General features: G+C 39.0%; 1 protein-coding gene and 1 long non-coding RNA gene across 8 annotated transcripts in view; one reads left to right on the top strand and one right to left on the bottom strand.

Moving 5' to 3' along the window:
* The window catches only part of LOC123377289, a 45,311-nt gene extending 27,383 nt beyond the window's left edge, over positions 1-17,928 (bottom strand). Inside the window, exon 1 of the long non-coding RNA XR_006582161.1 lies at positions 17,784-17,928. This is a non-coding gene — a long non-coding RNA (uncharacterized LOC123377289). The remainder of the gene's footprint in view (positions 1-17,783) is intronic.
* An 84-nt stretch (positions 17,929-18,012) lies between these two features.
* TENM1 (teneurin transmembrane protein 1) overlaps positions 18,013-26,669 on the top strand; it is a 517,028-nt gene continuing 508,371 nt past the window's right edge. For all 7 annotated transcript variants that reach the window (XM_045030001.1, XM_045030000.1, XM_045029999.1 and 4 more), the window contains exon 1: positions 18,013-18,346. The gene's annotated coding sequence lies outside the window, so the exon portion shown is untranslated. The remainder of the gene's footprint in view (positions 18,347-26,669) is intronic.

Genomic DNA, 26,669 nt, shown 5'->3' with positions numbered 1-26,669 from the left:
ACAGAAGAAGCACTTCAATAAGATTAAAAAGAATACCCCAGGCAGAACAGCAAAAATGTCCACTGGAAAGCACATACTCCCCAAAGAAGAAAACTCTCCAGAAATCAAGAACTAAGATAAGGAGCACAATGAATCAAAGCATATATTAAGGATATTAAAATCAACAAACTGAACAAAGATCCTAATCCACAAATAAGCACACTTGTCACTTATCAAAGTACTCTACGAATAAAACATATTCCTCAATGGAAACATTAGCACTTCAAGAGGACACACATACAGCAGATAGACATATATCAATTCCACATGAGAATGTCACATTTTCAGTTAGAAAACATAGGCAAAACACAAACGTGCACCTCAAATCATTTTTCACAAATGGCAATTTTGAGTAAAATATTGACATGCCTTAGAAAAGCCTCCATATAGCAACCACAGATAAAGTTCTAGTTTTCTCTTTAAATATTTTCACTAAAATCCATTCAAGTCCTGTGAAACGATGAATTTCAGAACAGTGGCTGGTTAGGACCTTTTAAAAGTATAGGTAAATTAGACAGATGTACTTTTACCCACATACAGCAAATGCACTTTCATTTCCATTCCATTAATACCTCCATAACTTCCCTGTCAATTTTAAAGGAATGCTTTCAACTTAAAAATCATATGTTGCAAACACATTTCTTTACCCATTATTAACACCTGAAATTACTCTAAATATCCAGATCCACCCCTAACTTGCTCTGATTTGATCCCAGGTAACTCCAGTGAAGTCAATGGAATCAGAGTAAAACCAAAGTAATGCAGACATGACAAAATTATAACATAATTTCAGAAATTGTTGTTTATTGTCTTCAACATTTGTTGTATTTTTACATTACAAAACACTCATTTACTGCTGCAGAATCAGGACTGAACCCTGTATAAATGAGCTTGACTTTAAAGGATTTGTCATTTTTAAGTGAAAATAAAATATATTAAATACATAATGTAGTGAGACAAATTCATCCCTGATGTAACTCCATTGACTTCAATCTCTCTCTATTAATTCCTAGTCTATCTAGCTGCATATAGAATAGGTACTACTCCTTTTTAATTGGAGCCCAATCCTCCAAGGGCTGTGTCTCCTGTGAATTTTGGGTGCTCTCAGCTCCCAACACAATGAGAGTACAAGAGGCACTCAGCACTTTGTAGGACCAGGACCTGGAAAAACTAACTTTATTCAGTAAGGAAAATTGCAGTTTAGAAATGTGCTCATTTTTCACCTGAAGAAAAGGAATCTGATGAAAGTCTACAAGGTGGTAATGTACCTTAGAAATCGCTCTACTGAAATTAATTACTTTGTGACTGAGTAATTTCAGAAGGTATGCACATTTGTATAGTTTATAACAGGGGTGGCCAACCTGAGCCTGAGGAGCCAGAGTTTACCAATGTACATTGCCAAAGAGCCACAGTAATATGTCAGCAGCCCCCCATCAGCTCCCCCACTCCCAGTGCCTCCCGCCCACCCGCAGCCCTGCAGATCAGCGCCTCCCCCTCCCTCCCAGCACCTCCCGATCAGCTGTTTTGTGGCATGCAGGAGGATCTGGGGGGAAGTGGGGAGGAACAAGGGCAAGGCAGGCTCAGGGGAGGGGGCGGGAAGGGGTGGAGTGGGGGTTGGGCCTGTGGCAGAGCCAGGGGTTGAGCAGTGAGCACCCCCTGGCACATTGGAAAGTTGGCGCCTGTAGCTTCAGCCCCAGAATCTGCCTATACAAGGAGCTGCATATTAACTTCTGAAGAGTTGCATATGGCTCCGGAGCCACAGGTTGGCCACCCTAAGAACAGCAGTTATAACATTTTGCGAACTTGGAAAGGAAAATTGACAAGATCTCTGTGCAAAATAGAAGCACTACTCCCTTACTACCTGATAAACTCTGAAATACACATCTCTTTATTTAAAGATGAGTGAAGGGCCAGATAATTTCCAAGCATTCCCTTTTTAAAGGGATCAATTGTACTGAAAACCATGGCAATACAAAGATATTAAATGTGAAAGGAAAGGATATAGTTGAATTTGGCATTCACTGTAACAAATATTTAGTGACACATTAGGACTAGTTCTTTGACAGATCACTTTTAGTAGGTGTCTTTTGCAGGAGATTGCTTAACTCAGCCCATTTAACAACCCCATTCCTTGCCTTTGCTTTTGAAAGAGCATTGACATTTGCCCTTCTTATTTCTGTAAGCAGCCATACAAATCCAATAGACTGGGTCCAACTATGGAAAACAGCAGTGTCATAAAGCTTAATTTCAATAACAAGCTTCAGCAGCTCAGAAAATGCATAGCCTTCATTCCTCTTACAATGGAAAGAAGTATCATTTAGCCTCTAACAAGGAAAGGGGTAATGAGGTAAAGATTTAGTGTTCATGTTTGTAGGAGACTTGTGTGAGGTTAACCAATGCAGCGAGACCTAAAAAAAGGAAAAAATAAAAAATATTTCCAGCCACATATTGAAGTTAAAAGATGTTTATTTGAAATAATTTCATTCCAATTTACATTTTTTAAAGAATGCACAAATTAATAACTATAATGATTCAATTAATCCTCCCAGCAAATATTACAGAAATTTTATAAAAGTAACTAATATCTGAAAGTAAAAACTGTAAAAAATGGTTATTCTATTACTTTGTTCACCTGTTATTACTTTAGATATAATAAAACCTAGCTCTTATATTGCGCTTTTCATTAGTAAACCTCAAAGCACTTTTACAAAGGAGGTAAGTATCATCCCATTTTACAGATGGGAAAACTGAGGCATAGAAGGATGACTTGACATGTCCAAGATGACCTGGGCAGACCAGTGGCAGTGCTGTGAATACAACCAAGTTCTCCTGAGTCCCACTTCAGTGCTCTATCCACTAGGATCCACTACCTCCTTTTACAGAGCTGCCAAGACTTGGCTAATTGACATTTGACTAGATTAAAAAAATAAATAACTGTCCCCTTGTGCCCCTTCACACTTTGTTCTTGCCCATAGTCATTAGGCATTCTGAGGCCCTCTTCCTTGAGCACAACACTCCTTATGGGAGAGGAGCTCTTAGTCTGTGTACTACTGACTGATAATCCCACATCAGGAGATCCCAAGAATCATAGAATATCAGAGTTGGAAGGGACCTCTGAAGGACATCTAGTCCAACCCCCTGCTCAAACCAGGACCAATCCCCAGACAGATCTTTGCCCCAGATCCCTAAATGGCCCCCTCAAAGATTGAACTCACAATCCTGAGTTTAGCAGGCCAATGCTCAAACCACTAAGTTATCCTTCCCCCCTTTCCCATCTTAGACTTGGAAGATCTTTATCAGCTTTCTAGGACAGAATGTGTGAAATTCTCAAACAATTTAGGACTCTAATAGGGTTATAGTAAAATAATATTATTGAGAGAATATTTGTAATAAAACCACAGAAATGGCGCTACACATATAGTCTTAAACTCTGCAAAAACTTCTCTAGATATATACAATTTAGGATAATTACATTGCAAAACACATTTCCAAAGGAGGTATCCTCTTTTCTCCTTTATCCTTGGCTGGGTAATGAGTCTCTCATTATATTTCCATCAACTCCCAGTATTGCTAAACGTATCTAGTTAATTTGATGTACCTGTTATAGTCTCATACTAGAAAAACCTCACTAAGGTGTATTCCCAAGTTCTTCTACAGAGAAAGATGTTACTCTGTCTCAAATAGTAAACTGGTTTAAATTCCTATAAAGTGAGGTTTTTTTGGTACCTCTTTTATTTCAAATAAGCATCTCCTGTTCCTAGAGGTATTGTGATTTGTTCTAACGTAACGACCATGCCTTTGCAGTAAATACTCCTGAATCCAGCTTACTCAGCTTGACTTGAACCTGAGTTGAGACAGCTTTCATATATTCTTATAACTCTCTCAACATTCATTCTACTTATATCAAAAATGAATTAGTGACAGACTATACAGTTGATCCGTCACAGTCGCGTCTGAGAATTTAGGACATCCTGCGAAGAAAATGAAATCTTGCAGCCTGCACAAGACCTAGAAGGCTGTGGCAGGGCCCAACCTGTTCTTTGGGAAAATAAAAGCAAAACAAAACAAAAACTACATTCTGAAACTGTGCTTCACAGAGAAATATAGCTATGCAGGGGAGGAGAGTATATATAACTAACTATGGTCATCGAACAAAAAAATTGCCCCTCATGCCGCTCACCCCCTGCACACTCCTATGAGCCTGATTATGCAGTATAAGTACCAAAGGGGGTGCCCTCATTGAATATCAAATTGTCACAAAGCAACTCTGAGTTAAATAGGACCCTAAGAACAGCAGTTATTCATGTATTTTCTATCAGACATCTGAGAATTGTATGCTGAATTGCATGAGGCATAGTACTATATATACTATATAACTGGGGTTTTTGTTTGTTTTTCGGATTTTTTTTTAAATAAAATGCTTGAACATTTAGCTACTTTTTGCTACTGCTTCCCATTACAAGGGAACAAAATGGTTTCACTTTCAATGGTATATTCTTTTCGAACAGTGATAACTGAAAATATTGCACATTACAGATTGTTTTTTGCCCTTCATACCTGCTGTGTCATTCAGCAACTAATTGTTTAATGTATCATACTTCAGAGGTGAAACTGAAGTAATGTATGAACTATAGTAGGACCAAAAGGAGTGAGAACTCTTAACTTTCACTGTGTATGAAAGGTTAGATTAATATTCACATGAATAATATGAATAACAAATATGAATAATAAGAAATGACTAGGTTTTACTTATTTGCAGTGGTAGTGTAGCCGTGTTGGTCCCAGGATATTAGAGAGAGAAGGTGGGTGAGATAATATGTTTTATTGGACCAACTTCTGTTGGTGAAAGAGACTAGCTTTAGAGCTACACAGAGATCTTCTTTGGCTTATACTTAGAGTAGGTTCAACTGCTTTGAATCGCTGGCTGTTTGACTTAGTTATGGCAGTTCAAATTCTAGACTGCTAGCAAGCTTTCTTAATGTATATAAATAAAGGTTGTAGCCCACAGAATGTCAGCTATTAGTTCTGCAATACACTGCAACTGTCCATTTTCTAAAATTCTATAAAATCTCAAAAACCTGTATTGAACTGGTGAGCTGAGTTTATAAACATTTCTCCCAATGACAGTTCATTATCTACATTGCACGCTATGGGCCTGATTCTCATTTACAGTAAGGCCTCTTCACACTCCTCTGGCACCCACTTCCTTTACACTACCAGAATGGTATACAGCAATGTAAAGTTGCCTTAGGGGAAAAGAGAATCAGTTCTAGAACTACAGGACATTTAAATTATGTATATATATAAAATACACATGTGAATATTATTGCAGCATTTGTCCACTGCTGCCTTGGGAAAAATTGTAATTGACAAGAATTTGAGTTTGGAATGCCAAACCGGTTTATAAATTACCTTAGCTAACCTAAAATTTAAAGTTTAATGCAGTGCCCATATCATTACACATTACTTTTTCAGTTTCATGCACTTATCACATTTCCCCAGAGGCTATTTCAGGTTTAGGTGGTGGTCTGCTTTGTGGTAGTAATTGCTTGTATACAGACAAAGTACTGCTGATAAAAAATTATATATCAAACAAATTAGATGTACGTCAAAAACCTATACATAATTAATTAAATACTGGAATACTCATAAATATTACAGAAAAGAGCAATAGGTTCCAAAAGAGTAATTCCCTTGCCACTTCTTGTTTAAACCACCAGGGCATGTTGCTGTTTAGAGACTGAATTATATATTTCTGGGTATATAATTAGTCCAACTAGTAACCTTTGCTCTACTTTCTGTCTTTGGTGATACACAATACTCTAAATCTGATCATGGATTACCCTTGATGGAATCATTATGGTTTTAAATAAATGCCTCATACATATTTTATAATTATTTTTATTAATTTACACAAGGCCTGCTTCTCTATTGCCTTGCGCCTTGTGTAGGCATCTATACCTGTGCAAGGTGGATGTAAAACTTTACCAAATCAGCACTTTCTGGTCACTCTCAGTGATCATGTTTTATACACATTCTGCACAGATGTAAATGAGTGCACAAGGGGTGAGGTAGTAGACAGTCCAGCTTTTGTGGCAGCATGCCGTCATAAACTGTGGGCACACTTACAGCAACAAATTCTTACAACAAAACTGCAATGTTCTCTTCATTATGGAACAAGCATGGCCTAGCATCACAAATAAGCACAGAACAGAAACCAGCAGCAAGAGAAGGGGATGCAGCCACTATGTTGGCTCTTCTGTAAGATCCTAGGGTCTAATTCTGCTTTCATGAATACTGACATCATAGCACTGTAAGTCCATTGGCTTGGATCATGCCTTTCCCAGTTCCACTAGTAGAGGAGACCTCCTGTGCATTCATCTCCAGATTCTCCAGGTGGAGATGGATCAACCATCTCCATGGCACCATTTCCATGCTCTCCTCTGAACATTATGGATGCAGGACTCACACTTGGGGAAGGGAAGAAACCGGTGTGGGTGAAGATGCACTTGTTGTTCCACCTGCTGCTCTGTGGACATTTTCCAGAAAAGATAATACAGCCCGGATTTGGGGTGAAGAAAATTGCCAGGGCCTCTATGAAAGCACCAGAATTTGCTAGGTGTCAGGAAGGTCTTTGAAGTCTGTTTAGTGAGAGGACCAAAAAACCCCATGTTGGTTTTCACCACAACTCCTCCAGAAAACATAAAGGAGCAACAAATTGAGGCAATCCTCCTTAAACTCCACACCCATAGGTTTTACCATGGGAGGGGATCAGGGCCGGGGGCTTCCAAATATAAGACAAGAAACAATAGATGGATACAGACGGAAGGTGGAGTACAAGGAAACAATGAGACAATATTGGTCAGCCTGACAGGCAGTGGTCTCAGCACACCAGCAGCTTAACTGTTGTCAAGTTTTTTGTAGGCATCATGGCAAAGGAAAGTTTTGAGGAGGGATCTGAAGGTGGATAATGAGGTTGTTTTGCAGATGTTTATGGCAGGCACCCCCGAAGCATGTGGGGCAGCATGGGAGAAAGAACAAAGATATTGTATGAGAATTTAACAAGTAAGCAGTGGAGCATGGGGCAAACTGAGGCAAGCACTGACAGCATAGTAGTGGTGAGAGATGATAGATAAGGTGGGCAATGACTTCACAGGCCTTGAAAGTTAAAACAGGCAACTTATGTTTGATGTGATGGAATAAGGGGGAGCCAAAGGAGGGATTCAGAAAGAGAGATCGCATGGTCAAAGTGACAGGCTAGGAAAATTATCTTAGCGGCAGCATTTCTATGGATGTACACAGCTCTGGATCCAGTCTGGTTTCTACTCTCAGACCCCTGCACAGATTATTTCTATTATTAGAAAAAATAAGTTATGTGCAGAAGCCTCTGCATATGGTTGACGACAATCAGTAAATGGGTCCACATCAATGCTGCATTATAAAACTGCATCTTTTCAGAAAAGCCTGCCAGAACATGGCCCGATCTGTACAATTAAAGTAGCTGCATGTGTATTTGTAATTTGCAATCCATTCAAAAGCAAAGAGAGAGAATTATACAGCAGGTCAAAAGAAATTTTTCTTTAAAAGACAAATGTGGTGTTATAATTGAACAGTTTTTAAACTGTTCACAGACAAGTCCTGTCTGTGAACAGGACTTGTTCAACAGGACTTGTTGAACAGGACTTGTTCAGCAATATTCTAAAATATTGCTATATTAAATATATTTTAATTCATCACTATGTTAGCCTCATTTTTAATTTTTAGTACTTTGGCTTTGTCTATAGGGATTTGAAAAGTCTAAACTGACTACATAGTTAACTATTAAAGCTGTCAATTAATCGTAGTTAACTCAAGTGATTAATTCAAAACAAACAATTAAAAAAATTAATCATGATTAATCACAGTTTTAATTGCACTGTTAATAATAAACTACCAATTGCAATTTATTATGAATATGTTTTTATTTCTTCTACATTTTCAAATATATAGATGTCAGTTACAACACAGAATACAAAGTATACAGTGCTCACTTTATATTATTTTATTACAAATATTTTCCACTGTAAAAAAGATAAGCAAAAGAAATGGTATTTTTCAATTCACCTCATACAAGTACTGTAGTACAATCTCTTTATCATGAAAGTGCAACTTACAAATGATTGTTTTTGTTACATAACTGCACTCAAAAACAAAACAGTGTAAAACTTTAGAGCCTACAAGGTCTGGTCTACACTACGGGGGGGGTCGAATGACGGTACGCGACTTCAGCTACGCGAATAGCGTAGCTGAAGTCGAACTACCTTAGTTCGACTGACTTACCCGTCCAGACGCGGCGGGGTCGAACTCCGCGGCTCCAAGGTCGACGCCGTTCGCGGTGGTGGAGTTCCGGAGTCGACCGGAGCGCGTGGGGAGTTCGAACTATCGCATCTTGATTAGACGCGATAGTTTGAACTCCGAGAAGTTGAACTCACCGCGTTGACCCGCGCGGTAAGTATGGACCTAACCTAAGTCCGCTCAGTCCTACTTCTTTTTCAGCTAATCACTAAGACAAACAAGTTTGTTTACATTTACAGGAGATAATGCTGGCCGCTTCTTATTTACAATGTAATCTAAAAGTAAGAACAGGAATTCCCATGGCACCTTTGTAGCTGGTGTTGCAAGGTATTTATGTGCCAGATATGCTAAACATTCATATGCCGTTTCATGCTTCGGTCTCCATTCCAGAGGACATGCTTCCATGCTGATATTGTTGAAAAAAAAAGGGTTAATTAAATTTGTGACTGAACTTCTTGGGGGAGATTTGTATGTCTCCTGCTCTGTGGTTTTATCTATATTCTGCCATATATTTTGTGTTATGGCAGTCTTGGATGATGTCCTCTGGATTGGTGGCAGAATGAAGCGGCATATGAATGTTTAGCATATCTGGCACATTAGTACCTTATAATGCCAACTACAACAATGTCATACGAAAACCTGTTCTCACTTTCAGGTGACACTGTAAACAAGAAGTGGGCAGCATTATCTCCAGCAAAATGTAAACAAATTTGTAAACAATTGGCTGAAAAAGAAGTAGGACTGAGTGGATTTGTAGGCTCTAAAGTTTTATACTGTTTTGTTTTTGAGTGCAGTTATGCAACAAAAATACTTCTAAATTCATAAGTTGCACTTTCATGATAAAGAAATTGCACTACAGTACTTGTATGAGGTAAACTGAAAAATGCTTGTGCCTTTTGTTTATCTTTTTTATGGTGCAAATAGTTGTGTTAAAAATAATGATAGAAAGTGAGCACTGTACCCTTTGTATTCTGTGTTGTAATTGAAGTCAATATATTTTAAAAGGTAGAAAACATCCAAAAATATTTAAATAAATGGTATTCTATTGTGTTTAACAGTATGATTAATCGTGATTATTTTAATTTCAAGATTAATTTTTTTACTTGCTTGACAGCCCTATTAACTATTATAACCACTGACCAGTTATGCTTAGCTGCTTCATTCTCATCTAGAAACCTTGCAATCTAGGAACTTCTGTGCATATTGGGATTTCTATGGAAGTTAGCATTAATGAAATAGACTGTTAAATTTCCCTAGGCTCAACCAAGGCATTAAGAATATAAATGTAAATTAGCAGAGAAGAATTAAGAGCCCTGAATACTACTAACACTCAGATAAGATTCCTCTTCATTGAATGTATATGCAGAAATTGGGGAAACAATCTTCCCCACCTTCCAAAATTACATTAGCCGGCTTTGGCAATATTCCTTTAGAGAAACATTGTGCTACATCATCATAATAGTTAGAAAAACTACACATTGAAGACCAATATCCCCGAGCCCAATAAATCTTGCTCATATGCATCTGTTCAATTTTGGAGACTTGCTTACAACATGTTAAGAGATTCTTCCCTGTATTCTAATTCAAAGATACTGAATTATAGTTTAAACAAATATGGTCTTGATATTCCTCTCCAGAATATTAGCATAAATTCAATGTAACTCCATTGAATGTATGAGATCAGAATGGTATCCATGTGGCTCTAATTTAATTAAAAACTAGCCTCTAATCAACCAATGTTGCATTTTTTTGTTTTAAATATTTAAAACAACAGTTGGGAAAATCACAGGGTAAATAATGGTTCCTGAAGTCAAGGCGATCATAGGTACTATATATTTTGTCTGGAATGGTATAACAAATCTCACTTATAGCTTTGCTTATAGGATTTATGTTATCCCCCAATATTAATGTTTATCACAGTGTGTTTCCTATATTTTTATGTGTTCACACTATTGAAGAGAAATGTTTCACTATTTACTTCAGCTGACTCTCTGCTGCCCTCTTCTCAGCCAATGATTGTTGCTGGTAATCAAGTGAAAATAAGATCTTAAGAGTTAGAAGGATATGTACAAGGATTAGCCTTGTACATATATTACTTGCCTAGTGTACACATACTTTGAAGGAATTACTAGCTTTTACTAAATATAGAAACTCACACCTCTTTTTGATATACTGAACAATAATAATACTTAATTACTAAATCTAGTTATTATCTAGCTCTGCATCCTTCAAAAACATTCAGTTTTAAACATTTGATGGCAGTAATTAAGGGTACGCTATTGTTAAATCTTTCTTATTGTATATCTTAATTTTAGAAACACACAAAACTGTTTTTTATTTAAATATAAATAGATACCTCTGACTTAATTACATGGCAGTAATTCACTCAAAGGGTTATGGTGATACCACAAACAGAAAGTTTTGAAGTTCAAGTAATTTTTAAATGCCAGCAGTAGTTGCTTCCTGTTCAGGAACATAATCACATTGGGAACATAGGTTGGAGTAGGAAAGAAAATCTTTTATGTTACAGCCTGTTACGACTATAGCTGTTATGGCAGATTTTGGAAGCAGGTGTTTTGTTTACATTGTTCCATTTTGATTTAATGATTTAGGATGAGAAATGAAAATTTAACAATAACAGAATCCTGTACTCTATAAGATTGGATAGATTTTGCCTTTTTTTCTATTTTAAATCTCTCTAAAGCAAAAGATTTGTATAGGCTGTTTTAAACTACACCTCTACCCTGATATAACTCGACCCTATATAACACAAATTCGGATATAATGCGGTAAAGCAGCGCTCCAGGGGGGGTGGGGCTGCGTGCTCTGGCAGCTCAAAGCAAGTTTGATATTATGCGGTTTCACCTATAACATGGTAAGATTTTTTGGCTCCCAAGGACAGCGTTATATCGGGGTAGAAGTGCACGGTTAAAAAAACCCAGCAAGCTCCCTCAGTAAATTTCAGAGAACTAAATATGTAAGCTTTTACCATAATCTGCATTATTTTAACAGTCATCTGAATATTTTTAATTTGTATTAGAAATTATGGAGAATTCAGGTAATAGCTCCAAAAAGAGTATATTACTCCGTTTCACTGGATACTGTTACTGTTAGACTTTTTGAAGGTAGTTTCTGATGCAGAACTGAAAACTCCAAATAAAAACAGAAAACTATTATATGTATTAACAACTAGAACATCTGACAAGCTGATCTCTGAATGGGCTTGTACTCTTAAGTGCCAAATTCTTTGCCAGCTTGACTCCATTGGACCTGTTGAGGATTTCAACCTAATATTTTAGGAAAGTGCTTTGGGACATCCACAACTGAGGATGAAGATACTCTCACATTTCTACTGAGCTATAAGGAAAAGACTGAAGGAGCTCAAGCTGTGTAGCTTATCAAAGAGGATGTTAAGGGGTGGCTAACCTTGATGACAATCTATGAGTACCTACATGGGGAACAGAAATTTGATAATAGAAGGCTCTTCAGTTTAACAGACAAATGAGTAACAAGACCCAATGGTTAGAGTTTGAAGCTAGATAAATTTAGACTCAAAATTAAGTGCACATTTTTTAACAGTGAGGGTAAATGACAACGTGTTGTGGGTTATTCTTCCTCAATGCAAATCTTAAAATCAAGACTGGATTTTTTAAAGTGTGTGTCTACACTATTGCTGGAAGCATGCTTTCCATCTTGAGTAGACAAATGCGCTAGCCCTGATTGAGCTAGCATGCTAAAAATAAGTGTAGCCGGGGTAGCACAAGTGGTAGCTGGGCTAGTCACCTGAGTGCAAACTCACCCACACTCCCTGGGTACATACTTGGGTGGCTAGCCCAAGCCACTGCCCACATTACCCTCAGCTACACTGCTATTTTTTAGCATGATACCTCAATCAGAGCTAGTGCAAGTCTCTCTACTAGAGCTGGAAAGCATGCTCCCAGCTGCAGTGTAGATGCACCCTAAAAGATACGCTCTAGTTGAAACAGGAATTAATTTAGGGAACTCCTCTGGCCTGTGTTAGGCAAGAGGTCAGACAAGATGATCAGTGGTCCCTTCTCACTTTATAATCTAGTAATCTGAGCAGATGAAGAGATTTGCATCTTGTGTCTGTATATTTGCAAAGGTAGGAGAAGTAAATGTGTGAAAAGAAGAGAAGAGGAAGTATTGAAACAGAGGCAATAAGGAAGAAAAGCAGCAGAAACACAGGAAAGGAGAATATGAAATAATAAGAGGAAAAAAGAAGCAGATTGGACACATGGTCCTTCCTAAAGCATATTCACCTCTAAATGTCATCATGTCACCGTCACATGAAATTATTTGGAGCAGTACATGATATTGTGGTAATATTTGATAAAGGAAAGGAGAGAAATACAGAAGAAATGGAAGAAGTCACCAAATTTTTAAATTTTTGACATTATACTTGTAAAAGAAAAGCTAAATGACCTTGATAATTGACCTGTTCTCTGTGAGAGAAATTATTTTTCTAAACTAAAAATGTGTGACCAAATGATGGATCCAAAATACCCTGCAAATTACTGCTTCATTCTTATCTTCATTCTTCATTGGAATGCTTCATTCTCTTCATGTTCGCTTCCCAACTGGAGGATACAATGAACAGCCTTTTAAAGTTCCAGTTTCAGAATTTTACTTATAAAATTAAAAAATAATTCAGGTATTTAGAAGTTTGATCTCCCTTTAAAAACTCCTTTCCTTTACCACTCCACTGATGGAAAGCTGTGTAGACATCCACCTCTTATCTTCTGTAGCTGTTCAACATACAGCTCAAATATTCAAGCATGAAATTTAGATTCAATATTTTTTCAATAATGATTTTTAAAAGCGACAATTTTCACTTTTCTCAGCAGAAAGTTTTTTGTCTTCTACAATGCCTAGTCTAGATATGCCTTTCTCTAGTGCCAAGTAATCTTCCCCTTAAGGAAAGGGAAGTGAGTGAACTGATGTTTTCTTCTCTTCCTATCCCCAGCTTTCCCTTATAGTCAGAGAGAGCACTATGTGCTTCACTTTTTTACTGTAGGTGATTTAAAACATCTTACTTTGTGGGAATTGAAAAACATTACAAAGACCTTTCTGCTGATCATAATCGTCTTTTCTTTCTTGCCATACAATCTGTTGGATCATGCCAACTAGTAACCAATCCAGTGGATCTTTGGTAAACTTGAGCTAATAAGGCAAAAGGTGACGACTGGGAGCTACTGGCCAGTATCCTGAGCAACAACCTTCCGGGTAATTATTGGAATTACTGCTGGACCATATGCATGCTCCACTCCCTCCTATGGCACCCACTCTGGCAGCCTTTGTCATGCTGCCTGTATTCACAGCGTCACTTTGGTTGCTTCATGGAACATCATTAGCAGTGTTTCATACTCATACTCCTGCACCACCCACCCTCAAATACACGCCACATGACCTTGGTAATAATCCCTCCCAAACTCACAAATGTAGAAGAGTCAACATGTTACATTATTTTTCCACAGCTTGTGCACAAGTATCTTCTGCCAGCCATCCTTTTTGGGTGTAGGAAAGGCTTCTGCTTCTTTACATGCAGCTGTCTTTCACAATGGAAGAAAATGCATCACTGCCAGATTTTGCACCCAGCTACAATTATGACATTATATTAATATCAGTTTTTTTCTTCTTTCAAAAAAACTGCAATTTGTCTTTAGTCCTTGACCTTGGGAATTCAATTTCTCAAGAGTGACAGTGAACTGTGCCAGATTTGCAACTCCTCACTTGTCCCCAGCTCTGATCCATGGGTTGCAGTTTCTGATAGAAAGTCTAAGTCAAAAAGTGCTAGTCCTGGCCGAGCTCTGATTAACCTGGTGATACAATTTCTTATATAGTCTGTCATCCATCAGAAATTATGTCCCTGATCTGTCTCCATCCTAGGTTTAAGGAATAGGTTGTGATCAATGAAAGGGAAACACTTTAGAAATAGCTTCTCCCACCTACTCTTTGCTCTTGTCCGATGGGTAACAATTTTTGCCAGGTGTTCTCCCAAGAAGTTCAAACCCTTCTTAAGCAAGGGTGAGTTTTAAATCAACAATTTAGTATTAAACGTTATAAGAATATCATCCTCTTTTAGTTTTAGTAAACATTATCCTTTACTTAGAACATTTCATGGACTCTAAATATATTTGGAGTATCTTTTAAATGGATACTGTAAAACGGTGTAGTTTATCAACATTCTGTTTGGGAAGGATGCCAGAATCAAAGCTATATAAACATATACATGGTAATCTTCATTCTTCACTACTTTTCACCTTGTGTCACCATTTATACCTCTTCAAAATGAGGGGAGTGCACAGTAGCTGTAAAATGCTGCCATTCTGTTTTGGTAATGTTTTACATCCACATGTCATTTACACCTATGCAAAGTGGATGTAAAACATTATAAAAAGGTAGTATTTTATACTCACTTTGCACATAGAGGTGTGAATGACTGCACATGGTACAAAGTAACAGAGCTCATTAGTTTTATCAAGTGCAAAGAAATGAATATTTTGTCACAACATGCCATCCTTAACTCTGACCCACTGTTGATTGATTTGCTTAATGCATTTTGAAATCTTGACATTTTCTTACTAGCATATGATAAATATAAGTTTATATATCAATTGACAATAGACAGGTAACACAGGTATTACTGTTTCTTAATAATGTTTACGTACTTTAATAGGAAGCATTTATAGGAAATATACTACTTTTGACTTATGTTAAATTTTAATATGTACATGGAATAGTTTTTGAGGTTCAATGAATTGATATATAATTTTTGGGTTTTTTTCAGAAAGTATTTTGTAATATGTTCATGAAAATAATATTTATTTTGGGTCAGAGTTAAAGTGATTGTGCTGTGGAATATGCATATTTGTGCTGCTGATAGGAATAACATATCCAGGCTTATTTAGACTGATTTTCAGAGGTCCTGACCACTCACAATGCTTTTTGTCTTCGATGTCTGCTCTATACCAGCTGGGAATCTTCCATGCTTGTTAGGTGGAATCCTCAGGTAGCTGGATGAGTTGGGTTTCCAGATGCTTTGTGCTGACCAGCACGAAACAGCAGGAGGGAGGCAAGGATTTGGCACACAGTTTTGCAAATGTTAAATAAACTAAACTGATTGTGAAAACTCTGTGACTTCAGTGTGTCCAGGATTTTATCCAGGTCTTTTCATAGGGTTGTACAGCACTTAGCACAATGACGCTAAATAATAGCTGGAGAGCAACATGCATATTGGCCTAGTAAATTTGAAATTGTTGTGGAAATAATCTGTCAGCAAAACAAAACTGTTTACAAGCAACAGGTCACCCCTGGTTTTAACTGTTGTAGAAAGCTCTAGTCCATGAAAGTGGACTGTATTGCACAATGAACTGTCCCACTGTCTTTGCTTTGGCCATTGAAATAATTCAGCAACAACCAAGCTATATTCTCCGTCCACTTTTACTTTTCCCCATAAGTTTAACATTATACACATTTTTAACCATTTAAAGTGGCAATTTCTTAAAGATGGCCAGAAGAGGAAATTTGAGTTTGTGCCCATGTTTGCTGCTGCTTCAAACAGAGAAGAGCTGAAAGTTTGTTTGGCTTTTCTCTTTATTTCTTTCAGATTGTATTTTACTTCAAAAATAGCAGGAATGTTAAGTTGTGCCTTCCCTTCTTGGATAGATGACTCAAGTGGGCATTGGGAGCCTTCTCATCTTTTAACTGAAGAGGGGATGTTGATTCTTGAAGCAACAGATCTTTTCTTACAAGTGTTTTGAGATAAATAGGTGTCTCAAAAAACAAACAGAACTGTTTAAACTGTCTGAATAAAAATCACTTCTCTGAATCAAGTGCTTAATTGCAAAGATAAAGACTTAGGCCACAATCCTTCAAACATACATACACATACTTAATTTTAAGCACACAAGTAGCCCCACTGAAGTCAATAAGCTCTTACTGAGGGCACTAGCTCTGTGTACACATTGGGGAGACACACTGAATGTGCACATACACAGTGTAAAAAGGATTTTTTCATGAAGAAGGGTCTGTGCTTTAGGCCAGCATTTCCACTTAGCCAGGGCAGTTTTCTTGTTTAATTTTAATTGTTGCTTACTCGAAAGTAACAACACTGTTATGAAATTCTTTTCCAACATCAAAACCACATGTGAAAGTGTTTCATGTTCTCAAATGTTTGGGAAGACACATGGAATCAAATTCCAGTGGGCACCTTTCTGTTTTACTGGCATAGCAGATACTGACCTCGGTTATGTGGGCATCATGTGTACTTCACGTTTGACTGAATGAGTAATATGATGGGAAGGCGAGGGGGCTAATTTTGGTTCAACCCTTAAGATCAGGAACTTCCCCCAACATGTTATTTACAGACACTCATGAAAACAAAAAGAGCAGTCTGCTTGGGATACATGCTAACAACAAGGTATACCGTACATTATGAAGAGGGTTAGAGACGAGGCTGGTCTACACACACATTTGCAGTGAAATAAAAACCAAAACCAGTGAATTAAAACTGACTTAGTTATTTGGTGCAAGTCTAGGCATTGACTTATTTTAAAATAAGGTGACCAAAATGTATTTATTTTTTGTAAAGAGTATCCCACACATAGACTTGCACTGAAAGGTTCTGGGAAAGTGATTGATTTATAAATCAATGCAGCGTTGAGTGTAGACTAGGTCTATGATCGCCAGAACCACCAGAAATATCAGCTCCAGGAAGCCAATCATTTCCAGCTCTTCTCATTCCTCTGTGCAAAAACAATCTTAAAGGTAATTGCTGGTGCTCAATTTAAACCACCCCTGCAAAAGCTGTTTTGGAATCCCCATTATCTGTGTACTGCTGCTCACGATTGCTGAATCCTGAAATTACAGAGGAGATCCTCTGAAGAGTAATGGAGCCACAGTCTATGGACAGACGGCGTGAAGTGATGAAGCATATGTCAGCCTTCAGGTACTGACATTTCCTACAAGGTGTAGCAGCGCCGTTTAGGATTTTCAGTCTTCAGGGAGTGACTTGATTAAACTAAGCGTTAAGAAAGGGGCTCGCTAGAGGGTTTCCCCACCACCTATGCGGTCCTCAAATGTAACCCAACTCCGTAGTTGCCAAGGGGAAGTACAAGAAGGGGAAGGGGTGGCCGCTACCCTAAGAAACCCTGTTAATGAACTGAAAAGGTTTGACCCGCCAGATCAGCGGCTCTCCAAGCGTTGGCTGATTTCGCGCTTGCGGGGCGCTGGCACGGCTCCCGGGGAGGGGGGGGGCAGGCAGACAGACAGGGTCCCCCACCCCCGCCCGCCCTTCAGCGGTGGTGGGGAAGGAGGTGCCAGTGGGACTGGGGTGGGGAGTCAATGGAGGACAAAGCCCACGAGCTGCCCTGCCTGGCGGGGATGCTCACCGCTACCCCGACGAGGGGGGGTCTCCCCTGCCCTCGGCTCCGAGTCCCCGCCCTGGCCGCTGCCGCCTGCCCCGCAGCTCCGAGGAGAGCCCACTCGGGCCCCTCTGCCGCCGTCCTCGCCCGCGGCCTCGCCCCTACCGGGGCTCGCGGCGCCGGCAGAGTGAGGGCGGCGGTTGACGCGCATGCTCGGATCGCTCGGGCAGGCTCGTTAACAGCCGGGGAAGCAAAATGTAACGGCGCGGAGCGAGCGGCTTCTCCGGCACTCGCCCAGCGGAGAGCAGCGGCACCTGCACCTGCGGCGGGGCTGAGCCGCGGCTCGCCTCGGGCTGGCTCCCCGCTGCCCTCTCGCCCCCCGACACGCCGCCGCGGCCGGTCCCTCCCGAGCGGGGACGCGGGGCGGCGGCGGCAGCAGCAGCAGCAGCAATGTGGATTTATAGTCGCCTGCGCTGTAGCCGCCGGGGAGAGACGCCAGGGCACCCGCGCTAGAGACTATGGCTAGCGGCTCCCGCCGGGCTGAGCCGGGGCGCTGCTGAAAGTTCCCGCCCAGCCCCTCTGGCCACCAGGTGAGTTCGCCTGGGCTCCGAGCCGAACTTTGCCGCTGCCGTCGGGGCTGCCCGGGGAGCGGGGCGCGGGGTGGCTGCCGCTGCGTGCGTGTCTCGAGCCCGCTCGCCCAGCCTTGACCGCTGCCTGCCTCCGACTGGTGACAGCTGCGGGCTTTTCAGAGCGAGAGAGAAACACACCCGCGCCGACCATCGGAGCCGTCCAGGTGCCTTAGGCGTGTGTGGACATCTGTCCGCGAATGTGTCCTGCCCCCCGCTCCTCGGTATTATCAGCTTGGTGGCGATTATTCTCTCCACAGCGGTGTGCGCTGTGCGTGTGCACTCTAGCTCCCGCGCATCAGTTCCCGTGTTGTGTGTCTGTGTTTAGCTCTGTGTAGGAAGGAGGAATAAACTCTCCTTTTTTGCCTATAGGGGGTCTCCTTTGCTCACGGTTGCCGTTCTGCCAGAGCGCTCTAACAAGTGGACTGGGTGGATTTGCAGGGTGGCGGGGCTCGCTCGCTCTCTCTTTCCTCCCTGGGCTACTCGCGCCCCAGAACGATGCTTCCATTGCCCCTCGGTTGGAATCATGGTACTGCTTAACTGCAATCCAGCCGTGCCAGGCGGGGGGTTGTGTGTGTGGCCTCCCCTAACCGTTCTGGGAGCGTAAACTGGCATCTTAGTAAACTTAGCAGAGATACAGTAAGTCTGCAGTATTTCTTCTCGTACTTAAAATTGTGGGGGAGTAGGCAGTAGCTTATAAGGGAAGTTTTTCTTGAGACGCTTGAATTCCAGTTGTATTATTAGTAGTACTATTATTTGTTTATTTCTTTATTTATTTAAAGGGAGATGATAGTACATTTCACAGCAAGACCCAAATCCTTGGTGAGGCTGATAGAATGAAATGGTTTTCTTTCTGGGTCAGCAACACGATGATCTCTCTCTCCCTTAGTGAATAGGGGATGGGTCTAATTTTTTATTGATCCTTAGAGGTAATCACAATTAAGAATATATTTAAACATTACCATCGTTCCACCCTTATGTGCTCTGGTCATTGGACAGTTGCAGAGGCAATAGATACAAGTAAGAGTTGTAGTGATCTCCACTCCTAATGCTTTCAGCTATTTGTTTTTTCTTTTGTTTTAATAGCTTTCAGCTACAGTTTAAAGTCAAACACTTTAGGCTTCGAAGATGAATGCTAACACTCATGATAATTATAATGTAGCGAGAAAGCTCTTTCTAATTGTATGTCACTACAGTGTTGTCAGCCTATGTCACTTACTAGTCTCTACTAACAAAAATTATGTTTTAGTTGCTCAGATCAAATACAGAAATGTCATCTTTATTGTCAGAACTAAGTATGTATGGGTTAATGTTTCATCGATCATGTTCATAGTAACCAAAGCTTGTAGATAACCGTCTAGACTGTGTGCTGTTTCTCTCTAGTTGTAATTAACAAGTCAGATGTAGTGTATTGTGAAAACAGCAAGGACAAATGTTGTTGTGCAGACACATCACAAATGTCTACTTTATCTCCAATTGTTTTCATATTAACAATTCTCAACTGTATTTGTGTATTCGTGTTCTTTTGGTTATTAATTGCAAAGTTTAACTACAAAGTCTAAATGATTTCAGATTTAGAGCACAAACATTCCTGGTACTGTCAAAAAGAACAGTTTATGAATCATAACTAGTATGTTACACTGTAACAGGAAAAGAGCTATACATCAAAACGTGAGGCACATCCTTAACTTACCTATTTTCCTTCTGCCCTGTGTGTGTTTTCTTTCTCTCTACATCTTGTTTTGTGTCTAATTTGCAATGTTCTCAGTTACTTTATAAATGCAAGACTTTTCCCTCAATGAAATATAGGAATAAAAATATAACTAATGTCCATTTTTCCTACTTGAGCCATATCTGTAATACAAGACCTTTCTAACATGTTGAAGTATTTGTAATCTTTTTGGTGGTTTTAAATTAAGAGCTCTTAAAGTTCCTGAGAGTTGAGAGCTCTTAAAACAAAGTAATGTGGGAATCTTTCAGTGTTTTTGAATATCACAAATGCATTTTAAATATTATTCATTTTTCTTCCTAAAATTAGTATATTCTAAGCAGTAGTTACAAGATAAAAGATAAACATACCCACATTTCACTTTCCGATTTTGGTTTAGGTAAACTTGTCATATAATAAACTAGAAATTAGAAAAGTGATTTTTTCAGAAGTAAATGAATTATATGGAAAACAGATTACCAGCCTGAAACTTCAAGTGATAAGATGGGGGGAGCGGAAGTGTTCAAAATGGCCTACATAATCAAAGTGGCCCACATAAAAATAGCATCTAAATATACAAATGTAAAGATATTCTATTACAGATATATGTAGAAGCTGTAATACAGTGAAGCCATGGTTATTCGTTTGAACAGTTGCTGTACTTTTTATTATAACAAAAGCTTTTTGTGCCAGGAAATGAACATACATACATACAAGGATAATTTGCTTTAACATATTATTTTTAAAAATAACCTTCTCTTTAAGTTCATGATACTGCTTCCACTGAAGTTGGGATTCTGAGTATTGGCATTGACGTTAACTGAAACTGTCAGTATATGATCCTGTATGTGGTTCATGACGTTTAAATACTAGGAGGATAATTTTAAAAAATAATTTTAAACTGAAAGGAATTTAAATTGTTTATGGAATAATAATACTTTTTATGGTGCTTTAGTTAACATTTGTACAGTACTCTGATCACTCTGTTAGAGGAGGTGCAGTTCCCATTTTACAGATGGGGAGAATGAGGCACAGATATATAGGGTCCCTATCATGCATCGTTGAAGTTCATGGCCAACTTTCAGTGATTTTAGTGGGAGTAGGATTTAACACTAACTTCCCAAAGATCTAAATAGTGAATCAGTGACAGCCATGATTAAAATATAAGAGTCCCTGACTCCTAATCTGGTACTTGTATATGTAGATTCACCTATGTCTAAAGTGCATATCCATCATTCAACAAAAGAGAGTTTAACATTAGTGCTTTATGGCAGTGAGAAGCATCAACACAAGGAGATTTAAGTAGAGATAGGTATGTCTAGCTAATGTATCTTAGATCAACCAAACTTTTACTTTTATCAGGTCCTTTGTGGATAGTTTAGTACTCAGTTAAAATTAGGAGTATATCGTCGTCCTGATCTTGCATAGCCTCACTTACATGATCAGGCAACAGATTTTCAGGATTGGGCCCACTATGACTGTCCTTTAAAACCTGTAGTAATATACAGTCATACTTTCATTCCAAGATGATCAGATTTTTCTCTTGTGATTCCTTTCCTTACTTTTTTTTATATTTTCATAACTGAAATTGTTGAGGATACAGGAAAATTCTAATCCATAGAAACTTGACTGTTAAGTAGCCAAAATATTAAAATATGTTGAAAAAATAAGTTTGTCATGCTATCATATTTTGTTTAATTTTTTTTTCCAGAACATAGCCAGCAGATACTTGGTAGTGGTGTTTTGTTTTGCTGTTGCATAAATTTACTCAATTTCCTTAAACTTGAAACTTCAGGTTTAATCTGCTGTTGTTAATTTATTTCTTATTTGCCTTCATTTCTATGACAATATGGTCTGTTATGAATTTGGATTTAAAATACTATAAAAGGTACATTTAAAAAAATAAAATAGACAAAATATATGTTTATAGTTGTGTGACTAAAGCTGTAATGTAGAAACTAACACGTTTCAAATCATTTGGCACTAGATGGGGAAACTTGCCATTAGTTTGTATTTAATTTTTTAGTATTTTAAGTTGTGGTTCAGATGATAAAATTTTAAACTGAAAAAAAGACTGTTTTCTAAAAGTGAGAAATGAGAAGGTAGTATAATGCTGGGAACAGTTCGAATCTCTTTTCTTTTTAGTATTTTTTTTTTGAGTAAACTTGCGCCTTTTGACCAAAATCACTGTCAGGCTACGTGCTGGCTTGTTGCTTTGGAAGCTTTCACTGAGCACTACTAGTTTCTTTAGTCCTAATCGGCAATAGCCTCCGTTTTCTAGTTCATGACCTCTCATCAGTAGATACTTCTACTTATGCCAGGCTGTGTATAGGGTGTTTGTTTTACAAATGACTACAAAGACACTATAAAACTTACATTTTTGGACCTAACATTTTGATTCAGCTACCTTAACATTTTTTTTCTACTCTTTGGCAAATATTTGTGATGCAAAGTTTTGTTCATGTGAATGTTCATGGAGCAAATTCTAGGCAAGTAGCTGAGATTTGTTTAATTAAGAAGCAGAATTGTTTGGGGGGATGAAAGGAAATTTATTTCATATGGGTGTATATAATGGAGCATCATCCAATAGCGGAAAAGGAAAAATATCATGTGAATTACATGACAATTCACATAATGATTTACAAATATCAAATGTGGGAATACTGACTACAAACAGGCTAAAAATCAAAAACATTGTCAAATAACTTTTTGAATAATAAAAAATGCATAAAAACATTGATCTAATTGTAGACAATTTGAAGAGGAAAATGGGTTATGGGCCAGATCCTTAGCTGGTTTAAATGAGCATAGGTGGATTGACTTAATAAATCATTAGAAGTGATAAATTTGGCCTGCTCTATTAAGAACATTGCATCCAAACACTTACTTCAAATTTGAAAAAAATAAAGTTTTTTAATTTATTACAAACTAGGCTCCTTCTTACAGAAATGGAAACTTGTAGAACTCCAACTCTCATCTATTTCCTTCAGTTTCCGTGGTAACTGATAGTGAATTGTTAAGATTAAGATGAAGACTCCACAAAAATAATGATTTTAAAACTTCCCTTTACCATATTTTCTCCTATCAGCCCTCTGTTTCCATGGAAATAGTACTGAAAGGCAGTAGGCAGCCAGCAGCTGAGTCAGAAGTCACACTTGGTAGTTTCAGATGCTTGCTGGGAAGTGAGATTGCAAGGTGGCAAAAGTCTGTAGTCCTTTTAAATTTGGCATAAAAGTAGATTTGTAAAAGTAGTAGGGAAGAATGCTGTCCCCTTCTGCTTCTTTTGACAGCTACAGTCTGAGTTCATTTTACTAATCATTTTCCTGAGTTCACAATGCCCATTTTACCACAATCAATTATTTTATTGATCATACCTACTCTCTGTAGTATAAATATGTGGAGACAATGTCAATCAGAGCAGTGAGTTTTTGTGGGAAAGACCTATGAATAGGAGCCATTTGCTTGAACATGGCAATGGCAAGGGAAGCTCTCCGAGCTGTACTTGTTTAGGGGAAACATGCCATATAAAAATAAGACACGTATGGCATTGCCTGCCTTAGATACAATTTAAAAAAAAATCAGGAATAAATAATATGAGCCTAAAGCTGATATGAAACAGGGCACATCAAACATTAGTCAGGTGTTCTGTGGTATATCTTAGCCATCAGTGCTTAGAGGCAGAGAATGAGTGGGATAATAGAGATGGGCATGCAGGGTGGTGAAGTCCAAAGCACATGCTTGTGATGAAACACTTGAAGTAGCTTAGGAATCTGTTTATGGTTTTAGAAGCCACTGCCATGTTAAGAGGGGAACCACATCAGTGGCAGTTGCTTGAAGTATTCTGCCTAGGGAGAGAAGAGGCAGGCAGAATGCTTATAGGAGTGCTGAGTGAGGGAGTGCATTCTGAAGTGTCAATTACTGTATCCTTTAAAAGAATTGTACATAACCTGCCTCCAAATATTGGCAAATGTGGAGGGAGGCCAGGGCTATAGCTACACAGCCCAACCACACCCCTTTTTGGTGTATAGTACACCTTGTGGCACTATATCTTCTACTTGGAGAGTAGAACAGCAGGATTCTGGATGTCCCCTACATAGGTGTTCAGGTGTCTTCCTGTACCATTCTCCTCCTCTCCCCATACACACAATTTATGCATGCATCTTCATAAAGACAGTCAGAATCTGCCCCCTAGTGAATTTTAATAGCCCTTCACTTAAAAGTTTAAATATATGTTATCTTTTTTTTTTGGGTGGGGGGGGGGGAATTTGGTATGAAAAAATAGAAGATAATGCTCATTGGTTATTAGTTTATTATAGTGGTTTCTGTGATTGCAAAACACACCCCAGTAGTCACAATCTCATCACATTCTGTATTTAATTGCCCTTGAGTCTAACAATTTCTTTCTTGATTAGTGCTTGCTGACAAATTTCTTCTGTAAACTTTTAACCAAGAACCCTTCAGCCATTTCTGAGTTGAGGGACAGTGATTAAAAAGAACACAAAATAGGAAAATCTTGTTTTTGGAGGAAAGCTTGAAGTCATGGTGCAAGTGTACCCTAAAGGTTTAAACACCTGAAGGTAAATACATTTTGAGGTCTTTTTATCCTTTTAAAGTCATGAGATTTTAAAAATCTCTTGATATTCCCCCGGCCCCCGCCAGGTGAAGAGGGGCTTGACTTATGATTTTTGAATGCTTGGGACTGGAAATACTGCTTTTTTTTTTTTTTTTTTAAACCCTGCCCTTTGTTCTTTTCAGAATTGTGGATTTTGTAGTTTAAAATAATCTAAGATCTTAAAGTGGTTTAATTCGTTTAAATCAAACTACAATTCTATTTAGACCCCTCTAAAATAATCTAAGATCTTGCTTCCATTTAAACTGCATACATGGGAGGCACCTGTGTTGCCTGAATTGTGCCCTTCCCCATAGAAGGGTCTATGCATATAGAAGTATGGAAGCCTGGAATACTAACAGATGCTAATCACCTTTTGACAAGCTTGATTATCAATGCACAGTTTACTAATAATTATAGAAGCATTGACGTTTGCAGATGAAACAGAACATCCTCTGTTTCACACTCTAAGGATAGAATGTTGTCTTCCAAGTGTACATGTTAATTCTTTCCAGGCCATTTGAATTTTCAGTTACAAAAAGTTATAGGGGAAAAAAAGTAACTTTGGCAAAGAAAACATTTAAAATTATTCACTATTTTAAAAACAAATTCCCCTAGCATTTAACTTTTTTGTCTCCCTTTACATGAAATACCAATCACCACATTCTCCAGACTATTCTCTCACATGGCCTGGTAATATCATAGATATAGATCAATTCTTAGATTTTAAACTTTATTAAAAAATCACTTATTTTTATCTGTGTTCATCACCTAATTGGTTAACTCCAAGAAAAGCTAACAAAAATTCTCACCCCTCAACTGATTCTGTTCTCTGACACTGTGTGGCTTAGCTGTGCAGCCTATCTCCACGCTGCCCAGCTCTGTTTCTCACACACAAGCTAACCATTCACTGATCCTGAGGAGTCATGTTAATCAGCAGTGTTAGGGAGGCAGTGTTAGAGAACCAGATGACATGGAGGACACTTGCTTTCTGCTCCCTACCCATCCTACCTGCTAGAGCACTCTACAGCTCATTGGCCCTGCCCCAGCACATCCTTCCCCAGAGCTTCTTTCATGTTTCTGTAGCTTCCCCAGCAGATGACGGTATCTTTATGCTTATGGTTCCCTCTTTGATCCCCACTGATGCACGTCCATACACCCATTGCCCACAAAGTTCCCCTTCTTCTGGTCAATGGCCAACATTCCCTTACCACCACCCCCCTCTTCTGGTGTCCCTTCAGCATCAAATTCATCCCTGTTCCCAGCCTCTCTCTAATGCCCTTCCTGAACATATTTCCTAGCCCACTCCACCAGCTCCCTGTCATGTTCCTCTTGTTCCCACCTGTGTGTATTTCTGATCTGCTCCAGTTCTGAACCCCCATATCTCCAAGTTACACCCTAGTAGCTCTGATCCTACCCATCTCAGAATGTCATCTTAGTTGCAATGCTCCCTACATACCTTTACCACTAAATATTCCCACTGCTGTTTCATCCTCACCACACTTCCCATCCATTTCTCCACAACTGTAATTAGTCTCCAAACAGCTCCTATCCCCTCATGCACAGCTTCCCTAACTCTCCCCCAGCTCCTCTACAAGAGCTCCCAACTCTCCCACAGATTGTTAAACCTTGGTGTAAAGCTCTGGTTCGTACATGTCCTTACACCTCTTACAGCACATCCGTTCCAATCCTTCAGCCCCACTGCAAGCACAGCTTCAGCACCCTTTCTTCACAACTTTGATCTTACCCATCTCAGACCTTCCCTACCCCATAGATATCCTCTCCCCCACCTTCACAGCTCCTCATTCCATAGTGCCTTTCTGCATCCACACCCATCCGTAAGTACCACACTCTCTCCCATGCGGTCCATGGCACACTACTCTGTGCTGAGGAATTGCTACATACCATGGTTCCCCAAATATAGAGAACCTGATAACTAAGGTTGGGACCTTCTTTGGACAGAAATCTCA

The sequence above is a fragment of the Mauremys mutica genome, chromosome 9 (genome assembly GCF_020497125.1).
Source record: "Mauremys mutica isolate MM-2020 ecotype Southern chromosome 9, ASM2049712v1, whole genome shotgun sequence".
NCBI classification, from domain to species: domain Eukaryota; kingdom Metazoa; phylum Chordata; order Testudines; family Geoemydidae; genus Mauremys; species Mauremys mutica.
Note: the sequence above shows the minus strand (reverse complement) of the source record. Positions and strands in the feature narration are given on the sequence as shown.